The sequence below is a fragment of the Artemia sp. Qi Xiang Cuo genome, chromosome 1 (genome assembly GCF_049724085.1).
Source record: "Artemia sp. Qi Xiang Cuo chromosome 1, ASM4972408v1, whole genome shotgun sequence".
NCBI classification, from domain to species: domain Eukaryota; kingdom Metazoa; phylum Arthropoda; class Branchiopoda; order Anostraca; family Artemiidae; genus Artemia; species Artemia sp. Qi Xiang Cuo.
In genome coordinates, this window is record NC_142794.1 from 89,787,432 (window position 1) to 89,800,748 (window position 13,317).

Below are 13,317 nucleotides of genomic sequence, written 5' to 3' on the forward strand. Positions count from 1 at the left end.
TTTTCTCTTTATCAAAAACAATTTTCACTTAGCTACACGATGTAGAAATTTAATTCAAGAAATTAGGAAAAAATTCTCAGTAAGTAACAATTTCTTTCTTGAAGTCAACTCATGGATACACAATACGGAAATTTCAAAAACAATTTTCACTTAGCTACACCATGTAGAAATTTAATTCAAGAAATTATTAAAAAATTCTCATTAAGTAACAATTTCTTTATTTAAGTAAACTATTAAATACACAATATGAAAATTTACGAAAATAAGTTCATAAAATAGATGCAATAATTGGAAACGGGATTATAGAAACATGAGAACATGTCTCATTAATTAGTAATTTCATTCTTGCACTCGAATCTCGGTTAATCAATGCGGAACTTCCATTCAATAATTCATGAAACTATTTTTAATTACTTAACAAAATATGGATTGATTTCAAATATTGGATACACAGTACAAATATTTCATTCAAGAAATTGTGAAAAAATCTCAAGTAAGTAACTTTTTTTTCTCTTTATCACAAACAATATTCACTTAGCTAAATTATGTATAAATTTTATTCAAGAAATTATTGAAAAATTCTCAGTAAGTAACAATTTCTTTCTTGAAGTCAACTCTTGGATACACAATACGGAAATTTGATTCAAGAAATTATGAAAAAATTGTAACTAAGTAGCAAATTCTTTCTTGAATTTACCTGTTGGACAAACAAAAAAGACATTTCATTCAAGAAATTATGACAAAATTCTAAGTAAGTAATAAACTCTTTATTTTTTTCACGAGTTACATATACGAAGTAGAAATTAAATTAAAGAAATTATTAAAAAATTCTTAGTCTAAGTAGCAAATTCTTTCTTGAATTCACCTGTTTGATAAACAAAAAAAACATTTTGTTCTAGAAATTAAGACAAAATTATAACTAAGTAACAAACTTCATTGTTTTCACGAGTTAGATATACGACGTAGAAGTTAAATTAAATAAATTATAAGAAAGTTACCAGTCTAAGTATCAAATTCTTTCTTTAATTCACCCGTTCGATAAACAAAAAAAACAAAAAAAGACATTTCGCTCAATAAATTATAACAAAATTCTAAGTAAGTAACAAACTTTATTGTTTTCACGAGTTAGATATACGATGCAGAAATTAAATTCATGAATTTATGAAAAAGCTCTCAGTAAGTAACCATTTCTTTCTTGAAGTCAACTCATGGATACACAATACGGAAATTTCATTCAAGAAATTATGAAAATATTTGTAAGTAAGTAACACACTCTTTATTAATTTCACTTCTTGGATAAACAGTACAGATACTGCATTCAAGAAATTATGAAAAAATCGGAAGTAAGTAGATTTTTTTTTTCTTTATCACAAACAATTTTCACTTAGCTACGCGACGTAGAAATTTAATTCAAGAAATTATGAAAATACGCTCAGTAAGTAACAATTTCTTACTTTAATTCAAATCTTGTATACACACAATACGGAAATTTCATTCAAGAAATTATAAAAAATATTTTTAAGTAAGTAACAAGCTATTGAATATACAGTACCGATACTTCATTCAAGAAACTTAATTAAACGCTTTTTGAAACTGCATACTATTTTTATGACTTTCCTTGGCACCCTACCAAATGAACGGGGATTCCTCACTGGCTCCTTCACATTGCAAAAAAGTGAGCAGTACGAAAACTCTACGTTTTCAACCAGACTGGTTTTTTAGGGACCAATCAGGAGAGATATGCAAAGTCGTCATAGCATTATTTAATTTTTTTTAAGGTTCATTTATTCGGGGTTACGTACGCGCCCGTACCCGCGTCTAAATGAACCTTAAAAAATGAAATAAAGCTATGTCGACTTTGCATATCTCTCCTGATTGGTCCCTAAAAAACCAGTCTGGTTGAAAACGTGGAGTTTTCGTTTTCAATCCCCGTAAAGCTCTTTTAAAAGATACAAAAACTACTTATTTAACACAAAAATTTCGTTGTTAATGACCACCAAGTGAAGAAAAACCACACGGAATCAGGCAACTGAGTCTCTCAAACCCCTTAAAGCTCTTTTAAAAGATACAAAAACTACTGATTTAACAAAAAATTTTCTATTTTAATGACCACTAAGTAAAGAAAAATCACACGGAATTAGGCAACTGAGTCTCTCAAACCCCTTAAAGCTCTTTTAAAAGATACAAAACTACTTATTTAACACAAAAATTTCGTTTTTAATGACCACTAAGTCAAGTAAAATCACACGGAATTAGGCAACTGAGTCTCTCAAACCCTGTAAAGCGCTTTTAAAAGAAACAAAAACTACTTATTTAACACAAAAATTTCGTTTTTAATGACCATCAAGAAAAGAAAAATCACAAGGAATTAGGCAACTGAGTCTCTCAATCCCCGTAAAGCTCTTTTAAAAGATACAAAAACTACTTATTTAACACAAAAATTTCGTTTTTAATGACCACCAAGTACAGGAAAACCACTAGTACTTAGGCAAGTTAGTATCTCAAACCCCTTAAAGATCTTTTAAAAGATAAAAAAACTACTTATTTCACCCAAAAATTTCCTTTTTAATGACTACCAAGTAAAGAAAAACCACACGTAAATAGTCATCTGAGTCTCTCAATCCCCTAAAAGCTCTTTTAAAAGATAGAAAAACTACTTATTTAACACTAAAATTTAGTTTTTAATGACTACCAAGTAAAGAAAAATCACACGAAATTAGGCAACTAAGTCTCTCAATTCCCGTAAAGCTCTTTTAAAAGATACAAAAACTACTGATATAAAACAAAAAATTCTTTTTTAATGAACACCAAGTAAAGGAAAACCACACGGAATTAGGCAACTGAGTCTCTCAAACCCTGTAAAGCTCTTTTAAAATATACAAAAACTACTTATTTAACACAAAAATTTCGATTTTAATGACCACCAAGTAAAGAAAAACCACAAGGAATCAGGCAACTGAGTCTCTCAAATCCTTTAAATCACTTTTAAAAGATACAAAAACTACTGATTCAACAAAAAAATTCCTTTTTTAATCACCAACAAGTGAAGAAAAAACACCTGGAATTCGGCAACTGAGTCTCTCAGTCCCCGAAAAGCTCTTTTAAAAGATACAAAAACTATTGATTTAACACACAAATTTCGTTTTTAATGACCACCAAGTAAAGAAAAACCACATGGAATTAGGCAACTGAGTCCCTCAAACCCTGTAAAGCTCTTTTAAAAGATACAAAAACTACTGATTTAACACAAAAATTTCGTTTTTAATGACTACTAAGTAAAGAAAAACCACACGGAATAAGGAAACTGAGTCTCTCAAACCCATTAAAGCTATTTTAAAACATAAAAAAAATAATGAAATAAAACAAAATTATAGTTTTTAATGACAAACAAGTAAAGAAAAATCACAATTAATTAGGCAACTGAGTCTCTCAATCCCCGTAAAGATCTTTTAAAATATAAAAAAAATAATTAAATAAAAAAAAAATTTATTTTTTAATTAAACCAAAGTATATTAAAACCAGAAGGAATAAGGCAACTGAGTCTATCAATCCCGTTAAATCTATTTTAAAAGATAAAAAAACTACTTATTTAACACAAAAATTTCGTTTTTAATGAATAACAAGTGAAGAAATTACGCGCCATTGAAAAAAAATACCCGATAATTTCCATTTTATGTTTCAATAAATACTTATTTTACACAAATATTTCGATGATTACTTGTGCAACGGACAGAAAAATCCCACTGAATTGTCCGACTAACTCTCTCCATCCCCATCCACTTCTTTTTAAAGTGTGACAAGCTAAACCACGACAAAAGCACTACTCTCGTGGAACTCAATCCCCATTTAACTCAATCCCCGTGCAACTGAACCCCCTTGTAACTGAATCCCTGTATAACTGAAACCCCCGTGTAACTGTATCCCCCTTTAACTGACCTCTCATGCAACTCAATTCTACATGTATCCCATCTCCCTGCCCCCCATTTTCAGTATTGTTCTCTTACTCCCTTGGAACTCGATCTTCGTTTAACTCAACCCCGTGCAACTGAACCCTCTTGTAACGGAATCCCCGTCGAAACGACCCCCTTGAGGCCCTGGCCCGACGGTATCTGCGCTCTCATGCAACTCAACCCTCCATGCAACCCATCTCCCTCAAAACACTTTTCAGTCATTTTCTCGTTAAATTGACAATACGCTCCAAAACCTCACTTGTGTATTATACAGTACATAATCATGGAATCTCCTCCAATTCACAAATCCCCTTACCCTTTTTTTGCACAGGCTTATCAAACATCTCCGATTGTAAATGTATTAAAAAATTTTCCACTCACTAATTACCCCTTTTTTGCAAATGCTAAACAAGAAAAAAAACTGTTTCCTTTTATTCAAATCCTAATCACCAATCAAGTTATACTCGTTCCTCTCGGCAAAGGTGTAATGACCTGTTTACCTACCAGAAAAACCGGAAGGAACATAAAGGCCGCAAATAAAACAGGATGGAACATAAAGTATTAGAAGTATAAGGTAACATACTACTGTTACAGCAAATACTAGAGCCGTTCAATCCAACTCCATAGGTAGGGTTTTTTTTTCCACAATTCAAAAATAAAAAAAAAAAACTTTTCCACTTTTCGATAAAAATCTGAAAAGCTTCAAATGTAATCTAAAGAAATAAACATTTTATGGGGGAGTCAGAACTAAAGAATAACTAATGCCTTAGAATATACACCTCTTCAAAAAATCACTTCTGGACCAACCCCAACCTTCCCTAATACACCTAACTCATCTAGAAATATAATTTTCGTTCTTCTCAGCCACCTTTTTAAACCTATTTTTGGATTTTCTGTTTGTTTTAGGCTTTCTTTATTTAATCACAGTATCCTCTAATTGTTTTCAGTTTAATATATTATGTAAAGTTATTTGTCCCCGATACATTCATGGAGATCACTTTTTTACTTTTTTTTTTCTAAGTGAGGATACAGAGGGATTCAAGAATAATCGCAAATCTTCGCAGAAACCTTTGCTTGTTATGCATTTTCAAAAATATGATTTTACTTGTGTTTTTGTTTTAAAAAAATTATGGCAAGCTGCAATTTTTAGAGTAGGCCCTATTTAGAATTTTATTCCAGTTATACTAATATTTTCTTAGAATGCAGTTTTATATAATTGTTGTGGATTATTCAAGCTTGTGTACAAAAATCCATTGTAATATTAATTTTCTTGGGCTAACACAAGGTTATTGTCTCCACTATTTGATCCGGAAAGCCTCTTGGATCACAACTTCACAGCCAAGGTACCTGTCAAGGTACCGAGCTACCAAGGTAAGTATCATCTTTTTAAAATCAACCGGTCAGATAGTAAAAACTCTTTGTAAAGGTCATAACAAAAAAAGGCGGTATCGATTAATAACAAATGAAAAACATAAAAGCGCGCAAGTTGAAGAAGCGTGAAGTGGAGAAATGAGGAAAGGCGTTTGAGATTTAAAAAAGGGGTAACTTTTTTTGGAAGTTATTAAACTCTTTGGCACTAAAAAATCTGTGGCAAATTTTTTCTTTTAATTTATTATTCCTGCCAAAAAGCCAAGAGGCCAAAAAGCCAAAGCATAGTTCCAGTTTTGATAGTGGGTTGTAACGAGTGAAGATAAATTGAAACTCACTTGCTGGTAAAAAACAAAATTCAGCTATTTGAGTAGGATATATCTTCATAAGAAGTAAAAAGCAAGAGACATCTGTAGATACATGGCAATAAATGGCAAGTTCCTTATATCATTTTCTGATAAAACACCATGGACATTTCACTGTGAGGCGATTGGCGATTCCAAATAAAATACACTTGCAGTGACAGGACCTATAGTTTTCTAAAACCTGATAAGGAAAAGCTTTGAAAAGAAGTAAAGAATAGGGGAGGGCGTCCGTGTAACTGAACCCCCTTTTAACTGATCTCCGTTTAACCAAACACAGGTAACTAAATCCTTGTTAAACTGGTGGTTTGTTAAACCTTACCCCCAGTCACTCAACCTCTTTTGAACTAGACTCAACCTCAACCCAATGGAACTCAGCATCGTTGTATTCCAACCTCATTGAACTCAACCCAATCTAACTTAACCACAAGCAACAACTCAACTCTCATTCAACTCAGTCCCCGTGCAATTCAGCTCTCATTAACTCAAATATCATGTAACTCAACCCACATTTAACTTAATCCTTTTTTTTAATTTAATTCAACCTCTGTATATATATATATATATATATATATATATATATATATATATATATATATATATATATATATATATATATATATATATATATATATATATATATATATATATATATATATATATATATATATATGTAACCTAAAAAAAAACTCTAGGAAAGATTTGAGTGGGACGTCTTAGGGACAGGGGCGTCCAGAGGGGGGGGGGGCTATGAGGGGCGCACCACCACCCAACGTTTTTGGTATTTGGTAAAATTCTCACCGAAGGTGAAAATTTGGGCAGAAATTTTGCAAAATCAGCCGAAATTAAGCAATTTTTTTATTTCTGCATAAAATTCGGCATAAATCAGATAGCGATTCGGTAAAATTTACGAAGATCTCCCCCCTAATGAAATGAGCCTCATGACGCTCCTGCTTAGGGATTGAATGTTTGCATAATAAAAATGGCACAGGAGAGGCTGGATGTTCACCATTCAGTTTTTAATCTTGGAAAGAGCACTGTAACTTCATACACCCATATATATACCCCCAGGGTGTCTCTTACAAACCTACTAAAGTCTCAACCTAATGCTGATAGCTGTTGGTGCGATACTGCAAATATACAATTCTGACAGCCTGGAAGCACATAGGTTGTCTTTTGATTTTGTTCAACATTCCCATGAATATTCCCAGAAAATTTCAACTTTACACCCTTAGCTATTCCTACGATATTATAAATATGGTATCTTCACAACTTGGATGTACATTGTCTTTGCTCAGCTGAACATCACCCAAATTAGTTGGTGAAAGTTTCAACTTAGGCTAATAAACTTAGTTATCCCTGAGATTTTGCGCAAATGTCATTTTGACTACCTGGATGTACACAGTGTCTTTGTCTTAGTTCAATATTCCTCTCAGCATTCCCCGAAAGTTTCAACTTAATGTCCTTAGCTTCTCCTGTATCATTGTAAATATTCTATTTGGTTGTACAGCGTACCTTAGGAAACAACATCACCCTCTGCACGCACTGAGGCTTTCGACTAAAAACACTTAGCCGTTCCGGGATTATTTCTGATGCATTATTTTGCCAAAATGGATCCAAATAGGGCCATCCAATTTATTTCTTTAACTGCATTATTGTTCCTGAAAGTCTCAACTTAGTACCCTTAGCTGTTGAAATATTAGAAATATATATGTAGTATGCATATAGTATCTATTAGTGTAGTTCAACGAATCCTCAACATTCCCTGAAAATTTCAATTTAACAATCTTAGCCTTTCCCAATATTCACCTTTTTATAAATCTTATGCAAACAGTTTTTTTTCATTTAATTCAACATCCTCCTGAGCTTCCTAAAATTTTCAATTTATTATCGCCAGTCCTTCTTGATGCATTGCAGATTCGCTGTTTGGACAATTTGGATCCACGTTGTGTTTTTTTATTAAGTTTTTTACTTTCTTCAACATTTCCCAAAAGCTCCAACTTCATAGTGTCAGCAATTCCTGTGATATTGCGGACATACCTTCCTGTCAATCTTGACGCTTAAAATCTCTTTTGATTTAGTTCAAAGTTCCCCTCAACACAAACTGAAAGTTTCGACTAAGTGAAACTAATTAGCCATTTCCTAGATACTTCACATACGTATTTTCATAACCTGGATTCCAATAGTGCCTTTTAATTTAGCTTAAGATTTTCGTGAGCAATTCCTGGGAGTTTCAACCTTATTCCTTTTGTTATTCTTGAGATATTAGATATTGGCCCTTCTGACAGCTGGATTTTGATTAGTTTAAGTCCTCTTCAACACTCCCTAGAGGCTTCAACTTAATGTACTTGTTTCTTCCCGAGATACTTTAGATATATATTTAACATAAAACGTAATGGTAAAGTTTAACAGCCTCCTCAGTCCTCCCAAAAGATTTCAACGTAGTAGCCTTAGCTGTTTTCGAGATATAGCAATTACACAGTTTTGTCAGCTTCGATACATATAGTGTTTTTGGTTTATTTTATCTTTCGCCTCAATATTTCCTGGAAGTTTTGACTTAAAACCATTTGTGAAATTTAGCAGGTACACCATTTCGAAAACTTGTGAGCAAGAAGCGTTGTTTAATTTTTTTCCGACAAGAACTTGAACATTCCCTGAAAATTATTTTGGTATCCCTAGCCTTCCTGCAATCTTTTAGATTCACTAATTAGGTAGCCTAGCAATATATAGTGTCTATGGATTCTGTTCATAACCCCCTCTACTTCCCTACGTTCCTAAGAGATTTCAACATAATAGCCTGATTTTTTTTTTTAGATATTGCAGACACCCATTTTGTCAATCTAGATGCCTTTTGCGGATTCGATATCGTTCATTATCCTCCTTAATGCTTCTGGAAAACTTCAACTTAATACCTTTAGTCGTTCCTGAGATATTTTAGACACACTGTTTTGTCAACTTGGATACATAGAGTGGCTTTTGTTTTACTTTAATGTATCCCTCAACATTCCCTGAAAGTTTGCCGTTCTTGAGATACTTCAGATATGTTATTGTGACAACTTGGATATGCATAGGTTCTTTTGATTTAGTTCAACCTTCCCTGGAAGTTTCAACTTTAATACTACAAGGCTACAACTGGGAATTTGCAGATACACTATTTTGATAACCAGGGTGCAATTAGATAGCTTCACCCTAAAAGCTTACTACATTAGGTTTCACTCTCCTTCCAACCTAACCTACATATATAACCCCTGTCTCTCTTTCATAACTGCTGAAGCGCAATTTTTTTTTATCACTGTTCAAAATCTTACCAGGTCTCAAATCAATCCACAAAGTCTAATGGGGTTTTGAAATAACTGTGTTTGCCGAGCAATTATTATTTCTTTTAGACAACGTGCTTTTTCAGGAATGAATAGAACACCTCACGAGATTACTATTTCTTAAATAGAACGCTGAACGTCTAGTTTTTCGATAATTTTAAAAAGATGGAAAATTAAAAGATGTTTAATTTCCATTGAAATTTAACCTTTTCCCAATTGCCTAGAATTTCTGGTTTCAAGTGACCCCCCCCCCCTCCTATAAAAACAAAATAAACAAGTAAAAACACAATGGTAAAATCTAAGAGGGCACTCGCCCTTTAAGGGGTGTTTTTCCTTTTTGAATAGTCAGGATAATTTTCCCGAGCTGCTAAATCTTGGTGGGTATTCTTAAAGTTAATTTATTCTACATATTCAAAATCACCATAGAAATTCGATTCTTATAATGTGAATATTTTTGGCAAAACTTTGTTTCTAGAGTTTCAGTCGCTATGGCCACGAGTCGATCCTTAATTATATTAATCAAAGAAAAAATTTGCACAAAATAAGTTTTCCAAAAAAAAGTAAAGTACTCCATAAAATGAACAAAAATAGAATCAAATAATTCACCAAGCATACAACTACTACAGATCAGTATAAATAAATAAATGAAACCCAAAACAAACAGAAATTAAAATAAGCCAGACTCAAAACGAGCAAAAATGAATCTGATTAGTGTTCTAAACCCTATGTGTTCTAAGAGCCAGAATATAATTTGAACTTTACTAAAAAATATTCAAATGAATTTACTGAAAAAATGTGCATTGTCAGTTTAATATGCACAATGCTGATGTCTATTCCTTAAAATCGTAATAAATTTTTGATTTCTTAAAGTTATAAAACTGAAAAGACTTAAAAGAACTATTTTCAGTAAAGTACAAATTATATTCTGACTTATATCTCAAAATTTTGATTGGATGTGTTTGAGGAAATGATAGGCGTGAGAGGGGGGTTAGTTGTTCTTTTATCACTTTCGACTATCAAAAAGCGCTCAAGCCCTTTCAATTTCCAATTGAATGAGCCGTTTTTGAAGTTTCTACGACAGCTACTTCTACAAAAACTTCATATGACCCCGTGGCATAACTTACAACCCTTACCCTGAGGGCTGTGGGGTTGTCATCCTCAAAGACCTAATTTCCAGAACTTCCAACTATGTTGAACAGAATGGCTATCTCAAAATTTTGACTGGATGTGTTTGGCGAAAAGGTGGGAGTGAGAGGGGGGTTAGTTGTGCTCCAATCACTTTCGACTGTTAAAAAGAGCACCAGACCTTTGAATTTCCAATCGAATGAGTCGTTTTTGACTTTTCTACGATAAAGTTTTCCATAAAAACCTTATATGCCCCCAGGGCATAACTTATAACCCTTGCCCTGAAGACTGTGGGGAGAGTGTCCTGCTCAAATATATAATTTCCAAAACTTTCAACTGCACTGAACAAAATGACTATCTCAAAATTTTGATTGGATGTGTTTGGGGAAATGGTGGGCGTGGAAGGGGTGTTATTTACCTTCCAATCACTTTCGACTATTAAAAAGGGCACTATCCATTTCAATTTCCAATCGATTGAGCCCATTTTGAAGTTTTTACGACAACGCTTTCTATAAACCTTATATGCCCCCAGGGTATAACTTGTAACCCTTCCCCTGAGGGTTGTGGGGGGTTGTCATCCTCAAAGACCTAATTTTCAGAACTTTCAAATACGTTGAACAAAATGACTATCTCAAAATTTTGATCGAATGTGTTTGGGGAAAACGTGGGCATAAGGGGGGGAGGGTTAGTTGCCCTACCATCACTTTCGAATATTAAAAAGGGCACTAGCCCTTTGAGTTTCCAATCGAATGAGCTCTTTTTGAACTTTTTACGACAACGCTTTCTATAAAAATCTTATATGTCTCCAGGGCATAACTTACAACCCTTGCCTAGAGGGTTGTGGGGAGTGTCCTCCTCAAAAAAGTATTTCCTATTTGGGAATCAACTACGCTGAACAAAATTGCTGTCTCAAAATTTTGATTGGATGTGTTTGGGGAAATGGTGGGTTTGGAAGGGGTGTTAGTTGCCTTCCAATCACTTTCGACTATTAAAGAGGGCACTAGCCGTTCCAATTTCAAATCAAATGAGCCCTTTTCCAAGTTTCTACGACAACTGCTTCGATATGAAGTGCCCTAGTCTAAAGAAGTAAATAATACATTGTGCCAACATCTTTCTTTACTTAGGCAGCACGATTGCGCTGCCTATGACAGCACGATTGCGCTGCTTATGATTTGAGCACTATCTGGAAGTTAGAGAACTGTTCGTGGGTAATTGCACGGGAGGGAAGGATATGGCCAAGGGTCTTTTATCATCTCCAAAACTGGAATAAATTCAAAACCTTACGATTTAAGTCTCTAAGCTTTAATGGCTACATGACAGCTTCATTGACTGTGATAAAGTCATTAAATCAGAACAGCCAGTAACGAAAAAAAAAACGTAATATATTGCCTAAATCTTATGCTGAAATACATAGCATCTTTTTATCAGGAAAATGGTCTTTTCGTTTCTATATTCTCCCTTTTTTATTATTTGTTTCATTTCTTGTCCTTATTTTATTCAATCAATTTACGCTAGTGGATTTATTAAGCATTAATATTAGAAAAAAAAGTTAAGCCATTCTGCAAGTATTTTTGTTAATAAAGAAATTGGATGTACAAATAAAGGATAGACAACAGGAATTGGAACAAAGGATAGATACAAATTGATAAATCAAAGGAGGATTAAAAAAGATTGACAAACTATGTATTTATGACATAGAATTGGGAAACAAAATCTTAAGGGTCTAATATGCTCAAAACCTAACAGTCATAAGGAGTTTTTACCGTACTCGTGAGCCAGTTGACTTCAGCCAGAACTAACTCTTTTATGAGTATAATTAAATGGTTTCTTGAAAAGGTTGTGACACAAAAGGTTTAAATAGACACAAAAACAGCTAGACAATTCAGGCGCTTAATTAGCAAGGTGAGGAGCTTTGAACCCCTGTCCCGTAAGCAATAGCCGTAATTCAGATATTGCATGCGCAGTTTCCTTTTCCATTTTTCTTTTAATTATTTACTCTTCAGAATTTCCCTCCCGACTCCCCTCTAACCCCACTTCCTTCCAAGATAAAATCCTGTATATGCTCTTGACGGCGGTTTTGTTCATTTCCTGGTTCTTGAAAAAAGTTCATTTGCAAAATCTTGTTATATTAAGTTCTTTATATGTATTGGTCGCTATATGGTAAACTTTTTGGATACAAACGCTAAAATGTTAAAATGTTGCACTACTTACAGGTAGTTAGATAATTTACAAAAGAACTATTTTATCTACTGTTCTAACCGAATCCTGGATTCTACTGTTAGAGAAGGAAGTATGAATCGAGCTCTGAAATCAAGTCTATTTTTAAATATATGACGAAGAGAAAGTGTTCTAACGGGTGCAGATTGATTGCCAAACCTTTATTTTTCCTTCATGCTACAGTCATTGACTGTAATCATATGAAAAGATACGCGTTGAAAAAAGGAAATTTTTAGGTTGTAGGAAAGAAGCAGAATAAATATATTTATTTTTATTGGTTAACTTTACGTCAAACTAAAGCAACAATGCTTTTACGACTTTGCACTAGGCTCTGTGATACGTTTCCAAATCAATACATAATCTTTCTTCCATTATTGTTGGGAATGAATCAGCTGTTTAGAATAAAATTGCCTACTTAGTTTTCTTTGATTGTTTTTTAGTCAACCCCTCGACCCTAACAATAAAAATACCTTGTCTGCTATATAGACTAAAAATATAATTGCTTGCCTGAGATGAATAAAAATTTCTACATCTGTTTTGTTTCCCAGCTACTTCTAAATTAGAAATGGTTAAGAGCTAAGCATCCTAGATTTAAGTTGGAATAAAATGAATGAGCCATTAGAGGTGTCGCAGAGTCAGCGAGCTAGAATAGGTTTGTGAATTAATGTTAATAAGACAATGTCGCTAAAACTAGGAATAACTAAAGATAAAGAAGTGATGCTGGGTACCGAGAAGATCGATCAAGTGGATAGCTACACTTACCTAATTAGTATCATAGGCACAATATATATATATATATATATATATATATATATATATATATATATATATATATATATATATATATATATATATATATATATATATATATATATATATATATATATACAGAAACTTCAACTACTTTGTCATAGAAACCGTGTCGCAGAAACTTCGACAAGGGCTCATTCGATTGGAAATTGAAGGTTTTAGTACTCT

The 13,317-nt window shown here is 33.1% G+C and overlaps 1 protein-coding gene across 2 annotated transcripts in view; it reads right to left on the reverse strand.

The window, feature by feature from the left end:
* The window catches only part of LOC148956898 (uncharacterized), a 46,960-nt gene extending 34,574 nt beyond the window's left edge, over window positions 1-12,386 (reverse strand). For both annotated transcript variants that reach the window (XM_089096745.1, XM_089096736.1), the window contains exon 1: window positions 12,334-12,386. The gene's annotated coding sequence lies outside the window, so the exon portion shown is untranslated. The remainder of the gene's footprint in view (window positions 1-12,333) is intronic.
* Window positions 12,387-13,317: the final 931 nt, after the last annotated feature.